General features: G+C 36.4%; 1 pseudogene; it reads left to right on the forward strand.

Moving 5' to 3' along the window:
* Positions 1 to 609: 609 nt before the first annotated feature.
* On the forward strand, positions 610 to 18,375 carry LOC101042970 (bifunctional methylenetetrahydrofolate dehydrogenase/cyclohydrolase, mitochondrial-like; annotated as a pseudogene).
* Positions 18,376 to 20,482: the final 2,107 nt, after the last annotated feature.

Here is a 20,482-nt window from a genome sequence, read left to right on the forward strand (position 1 = left end):
AGCTTATAAGGGAGATGCTAGTATTAACCATTTACCCAAGGAAACCAAATCTCAGGGAAGTTAGATAAGTCTCCCATGTTAGTAAGTGAAAAAGTCAAAATTATAATCCAGGCTGACTTCCTCAAAAGCCCCCTTCATCTCTCTCCTGCACAGCCTCTAACATTAAGCCTGCATCCTTACTTTCCACTACCCCACCAAACCTGAAAATTCTCTTTTCATTCTTTAAACTTTATTTTAAATAGAAACCATCCCTTAGTAATTACAAAAGTTCCAGGAAGTAAACTGGAAAATACTTTCTGAAGTTGCTGCTTTTCTATTACAAGCTTGTGCCTCCTAGTCCTATTTCATTCAATGGTACACCTGAATAGAATATCCATCATTGGCAAATCCACAAATATTAACTCATATTGCCTGAAAACATTCATTGAGCAAATATAATGTTTGAGGCTCTGTTGAATAAGTTGATAAAGAGATTGTTTAGTATCAGAATGTGAAGGGAATTAATGCATTTTACTAAACCATCTCCTTGAAGGCAATGGGAAGCATTTAGAATATTTAGTAATGAAATAGTATACTCTGATTAGATGATAGAAAATATCACAAGGGTAGATGTTTGGAGAATTGCTTGGAAAAGAGCGTGTGAGACTGAATGCGGGGAAACCAGTAAAGAGGATTTTGTTGTCCAATATAGGAAAGAAATAATGAAGGTCGGATCTATCATGACACTGGAAATTGAGAAGTAGGGTACATAGAAGTTCTCTATTGAAGAGAACCCAACTTGGAGAGAATCAGACTGAAGTTGCATATTGACAGCAAGAAGGAAAAATACCTACACTTGAGAATAAAGAGCAACTCCATGCAGCTCAGGATGTCAACAGCAACAGAAACACACCATCCCTGGAGTTTTCATGCATAGAAAGAAAGCTGGGCAGGACAGGGTAGCTCACACCTGTAATCCCAGCACTTTGAGAGGCCAAGGTCAGCAAATCACTTGAGGTCAGGAATTTGAGACCAGCCTAGCCAACATGATGAAACCTCATCTCTACAAAAAATACAAAATTAGCCGGGCATGTTGGCACACACCTGTAATCCCTGCTACTCAGGAGGTTGAGGCAGGAGAATCACTTGAGCCAAGGAGGTGGAGGTTGCAGTGAGCCAAGTTCACACCAATGCATTCTAGCCTGGCCAACAGAGTGAGACTCCAACTCAAAAAACAAAAAAGAGAAGAAAAGAAAAAGAAAGCTAGATAAGAAAGATGAAGCGATTGCAATTACCCAGAGTTTATTTTTTTAATGCAGAGATTTCACACATAAGCAGATGAAAAATAAGATAAATTAGAACAGTATTGTTCTCCTCCTACTTGCAATTCAATCTAGAAACACAGATTTAACTTATTCTTCATACACTCCTGGCCAAAAGAGGAATGAGATTTGTTGCTCTGTAGAGCAGGGGGGAAAAGGGAAGAAAACAATGGAGCTAATTGTTCTGACATAAAGGAAAATTACCTGACACCCCCTCAGAAAGAAAGATAATCCAAAGCCTAAGAGTATATGTGAGACAGTCAGAGAAATATAAAACAGCCAATAGCATACTGAATGAGCAAAAGCTGAAAGTATTCCCTTTGAAAAGTGCACAAGACAAGGATGCCCTCTCTCACCAGTCCTATTCAACATAGTATCAGAAATTCTGGCCAGGGTAATCAGGCAAGAGAAAGAAATAAAGGGTATTTGAATAGGAAGAGAAGACGTCAAATCATCCCTGTTTGCAGATGACATGATTATATATGTAGAAAACCCTATCATCTCAGGCCAAAATATCCTTAAGCTGATAAGCAACTTCAGCAAAGTCTCAGGATACAAAATCAATGTGCAAAAATCACAAGGACCCCTATATACCAATAATAGGAGCCAAATCATGAGTGAACTCCCATTCACAATTGCTACAAAGAGAATAAAATATCTAGGAATACAACTTACAAGGGATGTGAAGCACCTCTTCAAGGAGAACTACAAACAGCTGTTCAAGGAAATAACAGAGGACACAAACAGATGGAAAAACATTCCATGCTCATAGATAGGAAGAATAAATATTGTGAAAGTGCCTATACTGCCCAAAGTAATTTATAGATTCAATGCTATCCCCATCAAGCTACCATTGATTTTCTTCACAGAAGTAGAAAAAACTACTTTAAATTTCATATGGAACCAAAAAAGAGCTCATATAGCCAAGACAAACCTAAGCAGAAAGAACAAAGCTGGAGGCATGATGCTACCTGACTTGAAGCTATACTACAAGGCTACAGTAACCAAAACAGCATGGTAGTGGTACCAAAACAGATATATAAACCAGTAGAACAGAACCACAGCCTCAGAAATAATACCACCTATCTACAACCATCTGATCTTTGAAAAATCTGACAAAAACAAGCAATGGGGAAAGGTTTCCCTATTTAATAAATGTTGGAAAAACTGGCCAGTCATATGCAGAAAACTGAAACTGGACTCCTTCCTTATACATAATACAAAAATTAACACAAGATGGATTAAAGACTTAAATTTAAGACCTAAAACCATAAAAACCATAGAAGAAAACCTAAGCAATACCATTCAGGACATAGGCATGAGCAAAAACTTTATGACTAAAACACCAAAAGCAATGACAACAAAAGCCAAAATTGACAAATGGGATCTAATTAACTAAAGAGCTTCTGCACAGCCAAAGAAACTATCATCAGAGCAAACACACAACCTACAGAATGGGAGAAAACTTTTGCAATCTACCCATCTGAAAAGGGCTAATATCCAGAATCTAAAAAGAACATAAACAAGTTTACAAGAAAAAAAAAAACATCTAAAAGTGGGCAAAGGATATGAACAGACCCTTTTCTAAAGAAGACATTTATGCAGCCAACAAATATATGAAAAAAAGCTCATCATCACTGGTCAATAGAGAAATACAAATCAAAACCACAATGAGATAGTATCTCATGCTAGATAGAATGGCAATCATTAAAAAGTCAGGAAACAACAGATGCTGGAGAGGTTGTGGAGAAATAGGAATGCTTTTACAGTGTTGGTGGGAGTGTAAATTAGTTCAACCATCCTGGAAGACAATGTGGTGATTCCTAAAGGTACAACCAGAAATACCATTTCACCCAGCAATCCTATTACTAGGTATATACCCAAAGGATTATAAATCATTCTATTATAAAGACACATGCACACGTATGTTTACTGCAGCACCATTTACACTAGCAAAGACTTGGAACTAACCCAAATGCCCATCAATGATAGACTGGATAAATGAGCAGTTTCATACATTTCTGGTGGTAAAGATTTCTGGCAAATAATTGAAATACTACAGCCTTAACAATCCTTACATATTTTCTTTTTATTCAGTAGAGTATATGGTATGGAAATAATACAAAGTATGCAAAAGATTTTCACACATAAAAGTTCATTGATGTATTAGCTATAAAAAGAAAAAAATCCAAACCAAAAATATCCATAATCTCCCATTTTGAATCCTTGGAGTTTTTATTTTTAAATTTACCATTTTTAAAATTTTAGAATGCATAGACTGAACCCCTGAAGGTTTCAGGCAACACCTCATAATCAATCTTGGTAAGATTTTGGTTGTGGAATATCTCACTGTAACTGGGATACACTAAATAATAAAAAGCCTCAAATCACTTCACTTGAATCTTACCACCAAAGTAAATCAGGCCAGCTTAGGTGCCACCAAATGAGTTACAAAGATACTTTGTTTTCATAGCTATTTGGATTTTGGGAATTGAGGAATTGTAATGATATAGTATTCATTTATGAAGTATCTGTATGATAGACTATGACTCAGCAGATAAAAATCACAGAATTGAAATATTTTATAGTACAGGGAAAGGCTCATATATATATACACTGAAGATGTTAGTATTTGAAACTGTATATAGACTATATTTTCAATTTTTAATAATATTTATGTGCATAGAAAAGTTCTAAATAACATACTATGAATGTTAGCAGTAGTTCTCTACAAGTGTTAGGGTTATAGCTGATTTTTTAGTTTTATTTATAAATCTTGTTTATATTTTCCAATTTTTTATTAATGAGCATGTATTCCTTTTATCTCACACACAAAAAAATACTTGGGTTAACAGATACAAAGAAAAAAAATATAGAGGTAGCTAAATCATAACCTAAAATGGTTCTCATATATTTTAGATGCTATTGGATAAATCTAAGTAAATTTTCTTTCATTCACAGAGAAAGGAAAGCATACATTTGGCACCAAAATCCCATAAAACATAATTTACTGGCGATAAGATTTGGCACCAAAATCCCATAAAACATAATTTATTGGCTATAAAGGTGATTAATAGCAACACTAGTTCACTAAGGAATGTTTTGAAATCACAATCCCTAAGAAAATTTAAATAGCTTACAACTCCTGCCTATATGCTTTTATTTATCATAAGGATGTGTTTTATGTTCAAATTTCCTCTTTTAGAAGAATGTTGATAACTTGGTGATAGTGTGCTATATGGAGATTAAAGAAAAGGGAGTAAGGAATGAGAAATTACTTAACTTTAAGATTCTTTCTGTCCTTTGTATTGATTTCATCCTGGAATATGGAGAAATGATAACACAAGAAAGTATTAAACTATGTGTTTTCTCACTAAAATTTATTATTCCAAATGTTATGCTGAATATATACTGGAGAGTTTCTATGAACCTTCCTTGTCCCTTAGTATTTCAGTTCTCAGTCAAAAGTCTTGAAGAATAGATTCTGTAATTTTTTTATTTAATACATACCCCCAAAGCTCTTTATTTTAACATTACCATGAGTGGCTCAGTCTCTTCATTCCATAAAAAGTCTAAAATTAAAATTATGTTAAGACTATCCCTATATTAAGTTTGCACTAAGCCCCCAAGTTAGGACAGCCTTACCTCCTCCTGGCTATTACAAACAAATTTTAACCACAAAATAGATTGACACATCTCTTTGTTTTGTCTTTAGATTGATTCATGTAGGCTTAATACAAATTTTTACACTTAAGCTTCTGATGGTCTTTTTGAAGGCAGAAAGAAAGTCTGCGAAAGGCATAGGAACATTTTTAATGTACCTGAAGTCTTTAGCAATAAGAGAGTATACACTTTAGCAGAAGGGTGAAGCATGTTGTTGTTGCAGACTTCCTGGATAATAGAAAGCCTCAGAATTTAAGGTTGTAGTTTCTAGAAATATAAATAGTAACCAAGAACCAAGGACATGTCCCAGCCATGCCAGGGGACCTGCGGAGCGTAACAGTGGTATGCTTGAATGAACTTGCACTGGTTGGGGAAAGCCATTGTGTTTACCTCTTCCTTCCTCCACATTCAGTGATGTCGTGGTGGTAGTTTGAAATTGGCCGTGTTTGGAGTGGTTAACCCACAGATATCATCAAAAACTAGAAATCAAGGTTTGTTTGTCTTTTCCTGATAGGTGATTGTTAAACATTTACTAACACACAGTTAATGAAGGGTATGGTTTTGAGAATTTAATGACATAATTAGTGGTAAATGTGATTGTACACTGTTACAAAGTTAGTGCTTTATAATGAAAAAATTTACCATCTAGCCTTTTACAAAAAACCAATTGCCAACATCTGCTTAAGAGAATTAATACCTTTATCCCAATAGAATTAAGGCTCTCATGGAAGGTGTCAAGAGTGCTTTGCCCTCAACAACAAGTTCCAAGAATAGAAGCACGATGTATGATGGAATGAAGATTAAAAGTAAACTCAGGAGTTTGGAATCATGGTCAGAGCCCACACATTTAAATCAAATAAAAATAAATGTAAAAGACTTGAGCTTAAGTTTTTTAAATGAATAAAAATGTATGTTTATTTTATTTTGAAAGAAAAGACTTGGAAAAGTTAGGAGACTACAGATTAAATATGAGAAAAACTTGGCCAATAAATAAAACCAACACAGTCTAACACAATATCAGTTGAAGTTTAGTAGGTTAAATAAATTATCATTCAAAAATTCTTTTCAGAATAATACCACTTAAGACATGCACACAAACATAAATATTTAGAAAGAACCCTAAAAAAGAAAAAAAAAATGTTTAAACTGGTTCTATCTGGGTTTAGAGATTATAAATGCTTTTCTGTTTTCTTTCTATGTTTTCTTCATTTCACACTTTTTAAACAATGTGCTTGTTATTAAGTTTTTAGTACTATTTGCTAGTGATATTAGTATGACTAAAAGGAAGCCAAGTGCTCTTATCTAAGACCAACGAGAAAAAGACTTCAAAAGCATCGCAGAGGTCTTCAAGGCAGCCCCTCACATCACAGGTTTATAGGCATAGGAGGAAAGAATGGTTTGGGGGGCCAGTTCCAGGGCCCCATTGCTCTGCTCAGACTCAGAACACTGCTCCCCACAACCCAGCAGCTCTAGCTCCAGCCTTGACTCAACAAGACCCAGGTACAGCTTGGGTCAAAGCTTTGAAGGTCACATCCATAAGACTTACTAGCTTTCATGTGGTGTTAAGTTTGCAGGCATGCAGAATGCAAGCATGAAGGAGGCTTAACAGCTTTCTCCTAGATTTCACAGGATGTCAGAGAGAGTATGGGTGGCCAAAAAGAATCCTGGTATAGGGCTGGACCCCTCACGGATAATTTCTACTAGGGCAGTGTAAAGAGGAAATGTGAAGCTGGATCCCACAAAGAGACATGGTCTAGCGGAGATATGGAAAGAAGGTCACTGCCTTTCAGACTCCAGAATGTTAGTCATGGGCAGCTTGCATCCTGATCCTGAAAAACCTGCATGAACACACCTCCAATTTATGACAGCATCCACAGGGGCTTCACCCTGCAAAGCCACAAAAGCAGAGCTGCCCAAGGCCTTGGGAACTCACCCCTTGAACCAGTGTGCTTGGGATGGAGGACATGGAATCAAAGGAGATTATTCTGGAGCTTTAAGATATAATGCCTGCCATGCTGGGTTCCAGACTTGCATGGGGCCTATTACCGCTTTTTTTTGGCTAATTTCTTCCTTTTGGAATGAAAATGTTTACCTAATGCCTATAATACCATTATATCTTGGAAGAAAGTAATTTGTTTTTGATTTTATAGGTTCACAGATGGGATGAACTTGGCCTTGAGTTTCATATGAAACTTTTGACTTTGAACTTTGGAACTTTAGAAGTTAAGGCTGAAACAAGTTAAGACTTTGGGAGACTATTGCAAAGGCATGCTTATATTTGAAATGTGAGAAGGACATGAGATTTGCCGAGTCAGGGGATGAATGATACAGTTTGAACATTTGTCTCCTCCAAATCTCAAATTGAAATGTAATCCCCAAAGTTGGAGGTGGGGCGTAGTGGGAGATGTTTGGATCATAGTAACAAATCCTTCATGAATTGCTTAGCACTGTCCCCTTGGTGATGAGTGATTTCTCATTTTGGTAGTTCATGTGAGATCGGTTGTTTCAAAGAGCATGGAACTTCTCCCCTCTCTCTTGCTCCCACTCTTACCATGCAACATGCTGTATCTTTGTCTTCTTCCACCATGATTGTGAGCTTCTTGAGGCCCTCACTAGAAGCCAAGCAGATGCTAGCACCATGCTTCTCATACAGCCTGCAGAACCATGAGCCATTTAAATCTCTTTTCTTTATAAATTACCCAGCCTCAGGTATTCTTTTATAACAATGCAAAAACAACCTAACACTCTAAGTTTAATTGTAGTGTCCAGATCAAAAAAGTTTATAAAATGTGAATGTATGCAACACTACTGAACTATACACTTAAAATAGTTCAGATGTTAAATTTTATGTTATGAATATTTTACCACAATTTTTCAAAAGCTAATAATAAGAAAAGTAGTATAGTAGGGTGAGATGCCAGCTTATTACTTACTACTGAATGATTCTGTACAATTTATTTAGCCCTTCTGAGCCTTATTTTCTCCTCTGTAAAATAAGATTAGTAATAGAACTATATACCATATATACTCTAATATAGCAAACATTCTCCCATTAATACACATTAATATTCTTTCTTATTAAGCAAACTTACTTTAGATCTCTTGCTTCAGTAAAACAAAGCAAAATGGAATCTACTAGACTCTGGCTTCTATGCAGATTAGAGAGATCTCATTCTAACAACATATGCTGGGCAAATTGCAAATTCATGACTCTCAAATCAGAGAGCTGAACTCATATATCAATTAACTAGTCTGAACTCTATGGAAAGACAATTCCAGCAAGAAGAGACAAGATGTAAACACTTGCTTCCCTGGGGCAGATGAAGCCAGATGTCAGTAAGAATAATTCAGCTAGAATTATTAATAAATTAGTAGAAGCTGAGTGTGGGCTAGTGAGAGAGCAGAGAGTTCTAGGGACTGCAGATGAAGGTAAAGTTCTCATCTTTTCTCCACAGACGCCACCAGGAACTCATAAAAAGACTGGCAATAGTCCTAAGAAAGCAACTCTTAAAGTGCTGGCCTGAAGGTAGGAACTGCAGATACTGCAGAATGATACTGGGGCCACAGCAGAAACAAACTTCAAACTCAGCCTGACTCCTGAATAGATTAACTCAAACCCAGATATTAAAGGCCTAGCAGGAAAAAAAAGATATACCCATTTCCAGGCAAATAAACCATTCTTTCCTACATAACATGAGTGGTATTTGACAAAAAATAATAAGGTATTCAAAAAGTAAGAAAAATAAAACACATGCATACACACACTACCAAGAAAAAAAAAGGCAATCACTAGAACCAGACTCAGATATGACACAGATGTTGAAATTAAATGACAGGAAATTTAAAATAAATATGACTAATATGCTTTAAAGCTCTAAGGGAGAAGGTGAACAAATGCAGGATCAGGCAGGTAATTTCAGCAGAAGGATGGAAACAGCAAGATTAATCAAATGGAAACGTTAGAAAAAGCACAATAACAGTGACAAAGCATGCTTTCAACGGGCTCATAAGTAGACTTAAGAATCTAGCAAAAGAATTAGTAAACTTGAAAATAGCTTGACAGATACTACTCAGACTGAAACACCAAAGAAAAAATAGTTGGGGAAAAAAATTAAAAAAACAAACAAACAACAACAAAAAAAAAAAACAGGAGAGAGCATCTAAGAGCTGTGGAGCAATATCAAACCATCTAACATACAGGTAATTGAAATTCTAGAAACAGAAGCAGAGAAAAAGGCAATAGAAATATTGAAGGAAAAGGGCCAAGAATTCTCCAAAATTGATGACAGACACCAAACCACCATTTCAAGAAGCTCAGAGAACATCAGGAAGGATAATTACACAAACATACATGCTCCCTACCAAAGATACCATCTTCAAACTGCTGAAAGCAAGAGACAAAGAAGAAATGTTGATGACAGCAGGAGAAAAAGGAGGATACATATATTCAGGGGAAAAAAAGATAACAATTAGATGGATGGCACAAGCCAGAAGACACTGGTCTAGCTTTTAAAGTGCTGAAAAAGAAAAATTCTCAACCCAGAATTCTATCCCTAGTAATAATACCTTTCACATAGAAAAACAAAGACTGTCTAAAAAAACTAGAATTCATTGCCAGCAGGTTTATATACTACATAAAATGTAAAAGAAAATTTTTCAGACAGAAATGATGCTATATTTTAATTGGTCTAAAAGATCAATCAACTATTTAAAGCAAAAATATTAGCTTTAATAGCTTTAACCCATTATTAACCCATTATGTATTAAGAGCATATGTAAAAGTATAAAGAATGACAACAGCCCCAAAAGATTGAACGTATAAAATGTAATGAGAATGCTGGGTCAAAATATAGCCCTGTTTTAAGTTCCTTGAGAAATTGCCAAATTGCTTTCCAAAGGATTGAACTAATTTACATTCCCATCAACAGTGTATAAGTGTTCTCTTTTCTCTGACATCTTGCCAACATCTGCTATTTTTTGACTTTTTTCTTTGTGTGTGTGTGCGTGCATGCATGCGTGCGTGTGTGTGTGTGTGAGACAAGACCTTGCTCTTTCACCCAGGCTGGAGTGCAGAGTCATGAACACAACTCACTGCAGCCTCAACCTCTTGGGTTCAAGCAATCTTCCCATCTAAGCCTCCTGAATAACGAACCACAGACATGCACCATGACACCTGACTAATTTATTATTATTATTATTTTTATAGAAACAGGATCTCACCATGTTGCCTAGACTGGTCTCAAACTCCTGGGCTCAAGCAATCCTCTCACCTCAGCCTTTCAAAATATTGGGATTACTGGCATGAGCAGCCTGACTTTTTAATAATAGCTATTCTGATTGTTGTGAGACAGTATCTCATTGTGGTTTTGATTTGCATTTCTGTAATGATTAGTAAGAATGAGCATTTTTAATATGCTTGTTGGCTGCTTGTATGCCATTTTTTGAGAAGTGTCTGTTCATGTCCTTTACCCATTTTTCAATGAGGCTGTTTCGTTTTGCTTATTGTTTAAGTTCCTTATAAATTCTAGATATTAGATCTTTGTCAGATGTGTAGTTCAAAAATATTTACTTCTACTTTGTAGGTTGTCTGTTTACCTTCTTGATAGTTTCTTTTGCTTTGCAGTAACTCTGTAGTTTAATTAAGTTCCACTTGTCAGTTTTTGGTTCTGTTGCAACTGCTTTTGGAATCTTCATCATGAAATCTCTGCCAAGGCTTATGTCCAGAATGATATTTCCTAGGTTTTCTTCTTGGGTTTTTAGTTTTTGGCCTTACATTTAAGTCTTTTTACATGTGGTGAAAGAAAAGGGTCCAGTTTCAATCTTCTACTTACAGGTAGTCAGTTATCCAGCACTATTTATTGAATAAGGATTCCTTTTCCCATTGCTTGTTTTTATCAATTTTGTTAAAGATCAGATGGATGTATGTGTGTGGCTTGATTTCTGGGTTCTCTAGCCTGTTCCATTGCTCTATGTGTCTATTTTCTTACCAGTACCATGCTGTTTTTGTTACTATAGTTTTGTAGTATAGTTTGAATTTGGGTAGTGTGATGACTCTGGCTTTGTTCTTTCTACTTATAATTGCTTTGCTTTTGCTATTCAGGCTTATTTTTTGCTTCAATATGAATTTTAGAATAGTTTTAATTCTGTGAAAAACGTCATTGGTGATTTGATAAGAATAGCATCAAACCTGCAAATTGCTTTAGATAGTATGGTCATTTTAATGATATTGATTTTTCATTTGTTTGTGTCATCTCTAATTTCTTTCAGTGGTGTTTGGCAATTTTCATTGTAGAGATCTTTCACCTACATTGTTAGCTATATTCCTAGGTACTTTATTTATTTCGTGGTTACTGTGAATGGCATTATGTTCTTGACTTGGCTCTCAGTCTGGACATTACTGGTGTATAGAAATGGTACTAATTTTTAGACACTGATTTTTGTATCCTAAAACATTACTAATGTTATTTGTCAGTTCTAAGAGCCTTTGAACAGAGACTATGGGATGGGGTTTCTTAGGTATAGAATTATATTGTCTGTGAAAAGAAATAGTTTCACTTCCTCTCTTCCTATTTGGATGCCTTTTATTTCTTTCTCTTGCCTGATTTATCTGGCTGGGACTTCCAGACTATGTTGAATAGAAGTGGTGAGAGTGCTTACAATTACATGCTATAGAATAGCATCCTTGTCTTGTTCACATTCTCAAGAGGAATGCTTCCAGCTTTTGCCTGTTTAGTGTGATGTTAGCTGTGGGTTTATCATAAATCGCTCTTATTACTTTGGGGTATAGAAGTGAGTAATTATGATCCAGGCTTTGAAAAGAGAGTAGGAAGAAAATAAGCATGTTTTTGAAAATTCGTATTTATCAAATGAAATAAGTAGGAGTATAAAAACCTATTCATAGTTATTGATAGCCATCTACATATAAATTCTTTGTAATTCATTTTAATCAATCTATGTCTTCCTTTAATAAACTAAACATAATATAACAGAGAAGAAAATGATAGAAGCAAAACTGTAAAATGCTAAAATAGGGAAAGAACCATTTTACCTATTTTAAGATTCATATTAAAATGCACATAATTAGGACAGAAGATGAGGACACCAGATGATTTATGACACTATCGTCTTTGTAATGACAATCAAGGCAATCATTATTTCCAGAAAGATTATCCAGCATATGAAATGCTAGTCATGCATAGAATTATTATTAGGCCAAAAATACTTGTCTTTTATATCTTAATCCTTACCAGGAAATACACACCATTAAAAAGTAATCAGTTAAATTGGGTAACTTTTTATTATCTTTTTGTACTTCCAAAAAGTATAGTTACAAAAGCAGTATGTGTGCACTATAGAAAATCTTTAAATTTAATTAAATAAATTTAATTAACATCGGTGTCCACCAATGCTAATCACCTTAATATTTATATTTTCAGGTCTTTATACACACACACACACACACACACACACACACACACACACACACACAGAGTTTTGTTTAAAATGAAGTATCGAGCTTTGGGAGCATGAATATATAGTTTTTTTGGTAAGACATCAGCAAGTAAGTATATTGCAGACACCTACATTCTAAAGTTTGAGTATTAAAATCCAAGAGTTGTTTCACCAGGAAAATGTTAAGGTATGTAACTCACTATTTACCCTAAATACATTCACACACATGCATTTGTAACAGCATTGCTTACGCTAACCAAAAATTGCCAACATCCTCAATGTTCGCTTACAGTAGTATGAATTATGAAATATTCATATAATGGGAGATTATATTAAAAAGAAAATAATATAGCCAAATATTATGGTATGGATTACCTCCAGAAATATGAACCGATAAATTTCTGTTCATTATAAATTACCTAGTCTGAGATATTCTATCAGTACAAAATAGATTAAGACATGGGGATACCTCCAGGGTGGAGGGATAGAAGTGTAATTACGGAGAATGCCATGAATAGACTGGGTATGTGTTTTGGAATGCTGCCATTTTTATTTTTTGATTTAGGTTACCCAAGAGTTCATTTTATAAACAAACTACATTACTCACTAAACTACAAATATATTTTTATGAACTCTTCAGGAAATGTATATGTTTCAGAGTAAGAAAAGGAAATGGTGAATGCAAAACGAAGCTTAGGTATTAATAAAGGAGACAAGAGTGCAGGATTCTGCTAAGGGGCACCAACCTTGGGTTGCTGTATCTGACTGTATGTCAACAAATATATGATGACTGTAAAATATAAAAAGAAGAGTACCCAAAATAAGACAGGGACAAAACAATTTGCAAAGGAGCTTGCACTTAGAAAAACAATACATTTGTTGGATTGGAACTTTATGGATAAAAAAGGCTTCCATACAAATTACAAGCTTTAAACATATCTAGAAGATAAAAACTGAAAGCTTCCATGGGAAGATAACAGGTATTCGTAAAATCATAAAATGTAAGAATACTGTGAACTGTGGTTTTGTGCAACAAATCCTGCAATTTTTAAAACATGAGGATGTCAATGAAATTCAAGGGAAATCATTTTCAACAATTAAAAAAACCATTTTGGAGAGAGATCCAAGATGGCTGATCACTAGCAGCTCGAGATTGTAGCTCCCAGTGAAAGCACAAAGAACGAGAGGATGCCACACCTTCACATGAATTCTCTTTTTTTTTTTTTTTTTTTTTTTTTTTGAGATGGAGTTTCACTCTTGTTACCCAGGCTGGAGTGCAATGGCACGATCTCAGCTCACCGCAACCTCCGCCTCCTGGGTTCAGGCAATTCTCCTGCCTCAGCCTCCTAAGTAGCTGGGATTACAGGCACGTGCCACCACGCCCAGCTAGTTTTTGTATTTTTAGTAGAGATGGGGTTTCACCATGTTGACCAGGATGGTCTTGATCTCGTGACCTCGTGATCCACCCGCCTTGGCCTCCCAAAGTGCTAGGATTATAGGTGTGAGCCACCGTGCCTGGCTGAATTCTTGTTGCTCATGCACCAGGAGATTCCCAGTGGAGGAGCCCCACGGGTCGCCAGCGCCACTCTTGTGACCCGCGCCTCGGAGCGTTGGTTCCTGGTGCAGAGTCAGAAAAGCACCATCAATCTTAACGCAGCTGATTTAGTCCACGCAGTGGGTTGCTCAGATTTCGGCGCTGAGAATCAATAAGTTGGACGTCCACTCAGAAACCCAATTACAAAGACGGTAATTATAAAGACCACAGATGGATAAATCTACAACGAAGGGAAGAAAACAGCCAAAAAAGGCTGAGAATACCCAAGATCAGAATGCCTCTCCCTCAGCAGGGAATTACAGTTCCTCATCAGCAACGAAACACGGCTTGATGGAGAACGAGTGTGTTCCAATTACAGAAGCAGGCTTCAAAATGTGGATAATAAGAAATATCTGTGAATTAAAAGAACTTGTTCTAATACAATCCAAAGAAACTAAGCACTTTTAAAAAAGGTTTGACGAAATGTGAACAAGAATACACAATTTTGAGAGGAAAATAAGTGAATTGATGAAGCTGAAAAACACAACACGAGAACTTCGTGAAATATGCACAAGTTTTAACAGCCGAATTGATCAAGCAGAAGAAAGGATATCAGAGGTCGAAGACCAACTCAATGAAATAAAACAAGTAGACAAGATTAGAGAAAAAAGGATAAAAAGGAACGAGCAAAGTCTCTAAGAAATATGGGACTATGTGAAAAGACCTAATCTACGCTTGATAGGTGTACCTGAATGTGACGAAGAGAATGAATCCAAGCTGGAAAATATGCTTCAGGATATTATTCAGGAAAATTTTCCCAACCTAGTAAGGCAGGATAATATTCAACTTCAGGTAATACAGAGAACACCACAGAGATATTCCTCAAGAAGAGCAACCCCAAGGCACATAATCGTCAGATTCACCAGGGTTGAAATAAAGGAGAAAATACTAAGAGCATCCAGAGAGAAAGGTCAGGTTACCCACAAAGGGAAGCCTATCAGACTTACAGCAGATCTCTCAGCAGAAACCCTACAAGCCAGAAGAGAGTGGGGACCAACATTCAACATCCTTAAAGAAAAGAACTTTCAACCAAGAATTTCACATCCAGCCAAACTAAGCTTCATAAGTGAAGGAAAAATAAAGTTTTTTGCGAACAAGCAAGCACTCAGAGAATTCATCACCACCAGGCCTGCTTTGCAAGAGCTTCTGAAGGAAACACTACACATAGAAAGGAACAAACAGTATCAGCCTTTCTAAAAAATACCAAAAAGAGCATCAATATAATGAAGAATTTACATCAACTAATGGGCAAAATAGCCAGCTAATATTAAATGGTATTAAACTCACATATATCATTATTAATTCTAAATTTAAATTGACTAAATCCCCCAATCCAAAGACAGACAGGCAATTTTAATAAAAAACTAAACCCATCAGTATGCTGCATCCAGACCCATCTCACATTCAAGGATACACAAAGACTCAAAAAAAGGGATGGAGAAAGATTTACCAACCAAATAGAGAGCTGAAATAAATAAATAAAAAGCAGAAGTTACAATTTTTGCCTCTGATAAAATAGTCATTAAAGCAACAAAAATCCAAAGAAGCAAAGAAGGACATTATATAATGATAAAAGGATCAATGCAACAACAAGAAGAGCTAAAGATCCTAAATATATATGCACCCAATACAGGAATACCCAGACATACAAGACTAATAAAGAGACTTAGACTCCCACACAATAATAGCGGGAGACTTCAACATAAATATTAGACAGATCAATGAGACAGAAAATTAACAACGATATCCAGGACTTGAACTCAGATCTGGAACAAGTAAACGTAATTAACATTTATAGAACTCTCCACTTTAAATACACAAAATATACACTCTTATCACTACCACATCATATCAACTTAGAAGTTTAAATGAAATGTTGGTTGGCTCCTTGTTTGTTATTCTCTTCCCTCATTTTCTTTTATGTCTCCATTATTAAGGACAATTATAGGCATACCCATATTTAGACTGCATTCTAGCCCGGGCAATAAAGCAATACCCCCATCCTCTCTCCCTCTTCCTCTTCCTCTTTCTTCCTCTTTATTCTTTTTCTTATTATTAAAAAAAAAAAAAAATCTAATCTTTCCTCTGCCCCACCTTTCCTCCCCATTCTCTTTTCCTATCTCTTAAAAAAAAAAAAAGAAAAGAAAAAGAAAAAGAAACTCTTCATCCCTGGACATATGTATTCTCAAAGTACAGCTCCCCATGTATAGATACTGTGGTCTGCAAGAAAGAAACTCAAAGGTCTGTTAAGGGGGAAAGTGTGACAAAAAGAAAAAAAAGAAAAGAAAAGAAAAGAAAAACCATTTTACATAGAAGGTGGTAACTTTGCAATAATTCATTTTTATATGTTCTTAAATTTCGATATGTAACCGAAAAAAAATCGAATACTTAGGCACCAAGTCAGAATATTTTTAAAAAAGTGTTTAATCATTTCATAACTAGTTGAAATTTAGTTTAAAATGAATGTTTTTCAGAACTTTGACCAGGCTGGGACACAAAGGCAAAAAAATTGAAAAGCATTTGCCCAGGTACTTCTGATTCCCAGCGTGTTGTCTCCTGCTGGGAGACTGTGTCACAGCTAATCTCATTAATATTATTTCAATGTGGTACTTGATTTTTGTAAAAAAAATTCTACCTTCATTTCCATCAATGAACGTATCTATCTTCCTTCAACAAAACTGTACTTGAAATCACTGTTGGTCCACAGCGGGCATCGGCGCGGGCTACAGCTGGGACTTCCCTCAAGTCAGCATTGGCCGCCCCGGAGCTCCAGCCAGCTCAGCGCTGCCGCCTCCACCCTCGCCCTTTCCACCTAGCGGCAGCTCTTTTGCACTCCCTCAGGGACACGCTCTTACTGCGTCCGATAACTCTCAACTGCTCGACTGAGCTAAGCTTTTGCAACAACTGGACAGCTGGCCAACCTAAAAATTGTCGCTCTTGACAGATACTCACTCTTGGTCTATCAGCTTTGGATGAAGCAGTGGAGTTCTTGGGATGAGCCCGTTGCCAACTAAATGAAGCTGTTGTCAGAAAACTGGCCCAGTGGATCAAGCAGGAAGTGTGGCAGGAAGTGGAAGAGTAGATGGTCTCTGGGAACGAACAGCCACACCTGAGTGTGGCTATGGTTGGGAAGAGCCCATTCCCAACTAAATGAAGCTGTTGTCAGGCAATTCGCCCCCAGGATCAAGCAGGAAGTGTGGCAGGAGGCGGAATAGTAGATGGTCTCCGGGAACTAATGGCCACACCTGAGTGTGGCTATGGTTGGGAAGAGCCCATTACCAACTAAATGAAGCTGTTGTCAGGAAACTCGCCCCTAGGATCGAGCAGGAAGTGTGGCAGGAGGCGGAAGAGTAGATGGTCTCTGGGAACAAATGGCCACACCTGAGTGTGGCTATGGTTGGGAAGAGCCCATTCCCAACTAAATGAAGCTGTTGTCCGGAAACTCGCCCAGCAGATCAAGCAGGAAGTGTGGCAGGAGGCAGAATAGTAGATGGCCTCTGGCAGCAAAAAGCCATGCCTGAGCGTGGCTCTGGTCGATGAGAATCCTGCAAGTGACTCCTGTGTCCTCAGCAAAATCAGGGCAGCTGCAGATGTGGGAATCAACAAAATTAGAACATTGTGAAACCAGGTTCAATTTCAGAGAAAGAACTGTTGAATTTAACCAATAAACTGAATAATGATGATAATGTAAATGGCCTCCTTGTTCAGCTGCCTCTTGCAGAGCACACTGAGAGAAAGCTCTGCCATGCTGTTTCTCCAGATAAAGATGTTGATGGCTTTCATGTAATTAATGTAGGGTGAATATGTCTGGACCAGTATTCCATGTATCAGCTACTCCATGGGGTGTCTGGGAAATAATTAAGCAAACTGGCATTCCAACTCTAGGAAAGAATATGATTGTGGCTGGAAGGTCAAAAAAATTGTTGGAATGCCCATTGCAATATCACTGCACGCAGATGGGGTACATGAAAGTCACAGAAGTGATGTCACTGTTACAGTATCTCATTGATATACTCCCAAAGAGGAGTTGAAGAAACATAAAATTTTTGCAGATATTGTAATATTCATTGCAGGCATTCCAAATCTGATCACAGTAAATATGATCCAGGAAGGAGCAATAGTTACTGATGTGGGAATAGATATAGTTCAAGATCCTGTAACTGCTAAACCAAAGTTGTTGGAAATGTGGATTTTAAAGGAGTTATGCAAAAAGCTAGTTATATCACTCTAGTTCCTGGAGATGTTGCCCCCATGACAGTGGCAATGCTAATGAAAAATACCATAATCACTGCAAAGCAAAACATGCTGAAGCTTGAAGAACAGGAAGTGCAAAAGTCTACAGAGCTTGGAGTAGGCAGTAACTAACTGTTGTGTCTTCTATATCACCAACAACACTCCAAGCCAGCTCAAGAAGCAAAGCAAGCCAATAGAAATAGAATTTTTTAATTTATTCTACTGAAATGGTTTAAAACGATGCTTTGCATTTATTGAAACCCTTCATAGGTGTGTGTGCATATAGCTCTGCAGTACCTCACCGGGAAGTATTCCAGTATCATGCAGGGTCATGTGATCTAGCCAAGAGCAGCCATTAACCTTGTGATCGACATGGGAGACATTGTCATATTGAGAATGGATGCTTAACTTTGTCAAGCCACCTCTGTTAAAAATTTGCCTTTTCTAGGATTGCACTTCTGAAGTGCTATTCCCATAAATGTTGATACTCATTTTAGGTACCAAAACTTTTGAGTTCAACTGATCAAACCAAAGGAAAAATTAGGGAAAAGATGAAAAAGAAAAAAAATAGTAGTAGTTGAGTAGAAAAAAAATTAATCTATGTATGTATTGATTGGTAATCAGATATATCTAAGTAAAACTGAATTGGCTAGGAAAAAAGAAAAACTACGTGTTTTTTTTGTTTTGTTTTGTTTTTTTGTTAGTTTTTTTTTTTTTTTTTTTTTCTTTTTTTTCGAGACGGAGTTTCTTTCTTGTTACCCAGGCTGGAGTGCAATAGCGTGATCTTGGCTCACCGAAACCTCTGCCTCCTGGGTTCAGGCAGTTCTCCTGTCTCAGCCTCCTGAGTAGCTGGGATTACAGGCACGCACCACCATGCCCAGCTAACTTTTTTTGTATTTTTAGTAGAGACTGGGTTTCACCATGTTGACCAGGATGGTCTCGATCTCTCGACCTCGTGATCCACCCGCCTCGGCCTCCCAGAGTGCTGGGATTACAGGCGTGAGCCACCGCGCCCGGCCTGTTAAGGATTGTTTCTTGCTATTAGTCCTCATTTTATGTATGTTATCCTTCAGTAAGGTCTCCCCATTTTAGTTTTCTAAGATTTAAAGGCTTATTTTGTAAATTATTCATGTGTATTTTCATATTTGGGTTTTACTACATACCTTAACTTCATTGTTAAAGTTTTGTTTTGTTAGGGAATATCTGTATAGTTTCTTTAGTATATGTTAAAATCTATTAAAAAAAAAAAAACTTGGCTTGATAATCATTTAGGCAGCTTGGATAAGTGTGCAAGTTACTTTTCCACCAAAGAATTGTCAGCAGCAGCCTGGCTTTCTGTGATGTATCTTGTTGACTTTTCCAAAATATTTTTAAGAATATGAGGTTAATATTGAATTTAATCGGACTTTCTGATTAAAGGTTTTTTTTTGTTGTGGTTTTTTTTGTTTTGTTTTTTGTTTGTTTGTTTTGCTTTTTGTTAAAACACATCTGTCAGCTGTGGTAGAAAAAAAGAGAAATCACTATAAGTTGTTAATAAGGTGAAGATGCCTATGATATACTTTCAAGTAAACTAAAATAAATTAATCTCTCTTTGCATTTACAAAAAAAGCAATAAAATGGCAAATCATATTTTATTGGCATTGGATTATTCAAAATACAAGGAAGACTAAAATCTGTAAATACTTTAAAGTAATTTTAACAACAAATGTTCAAGGCTGGATACATGAGCAATAAAAATATATTTTAAAATTACAGCTTTCTAAATATTTGCTTTTTGTTTACTATTCATAATTAAACAATCATCATCAGAAGAGTTCTCTTATTCCAATAATGCTGCCATCACTCAAAATCAATTTTGAATTGCCTGTGTAATATTGCCTTCAAAATATCTTTAAATGAAGCATAAATAAATCATCCTGGCTGGTCTGAGTGCAGTGGTGTTTACGACTAATTGATCACAATCAGTTACAGATTGATTTGTTCTTTCTCCAGTCCCACTGCTTCACTTGACTAGCCTTAAAAAAAAAAAAATCCCAATTGTTTCATTATGGTTGACCTGTGAACCACATAGGTTTAAAGTGCACAGGTCTACTTATACATGAATTTTCTTCCATCTCTGCTACCCCAAGCCATCAAGACCAACCCTTCCTCCTCTTCTTCATCCTCAACCTGCTCAATATGAAGACAATGAAGAATTTTATGATGATTCCTTTTCACTTCATAGACAGTAAGTATATTT

The sequence above is a fragment of the Saimiri boliviensis genome, chromosome 1 (genome assembly GCF_048565385.1).
Source record: "Saimiri boliviensis isolate mSaiBol1 chromosome 1, mSaiBol1.pri, whole genome shotgun sequence".
Taxonomy (NCBI): domain Eukaryota; kingdom Metazoa; phylum Chordata; class Mammalia; order Primates; family Cebidae; genus Saimiri; species Saimiri boliviensis.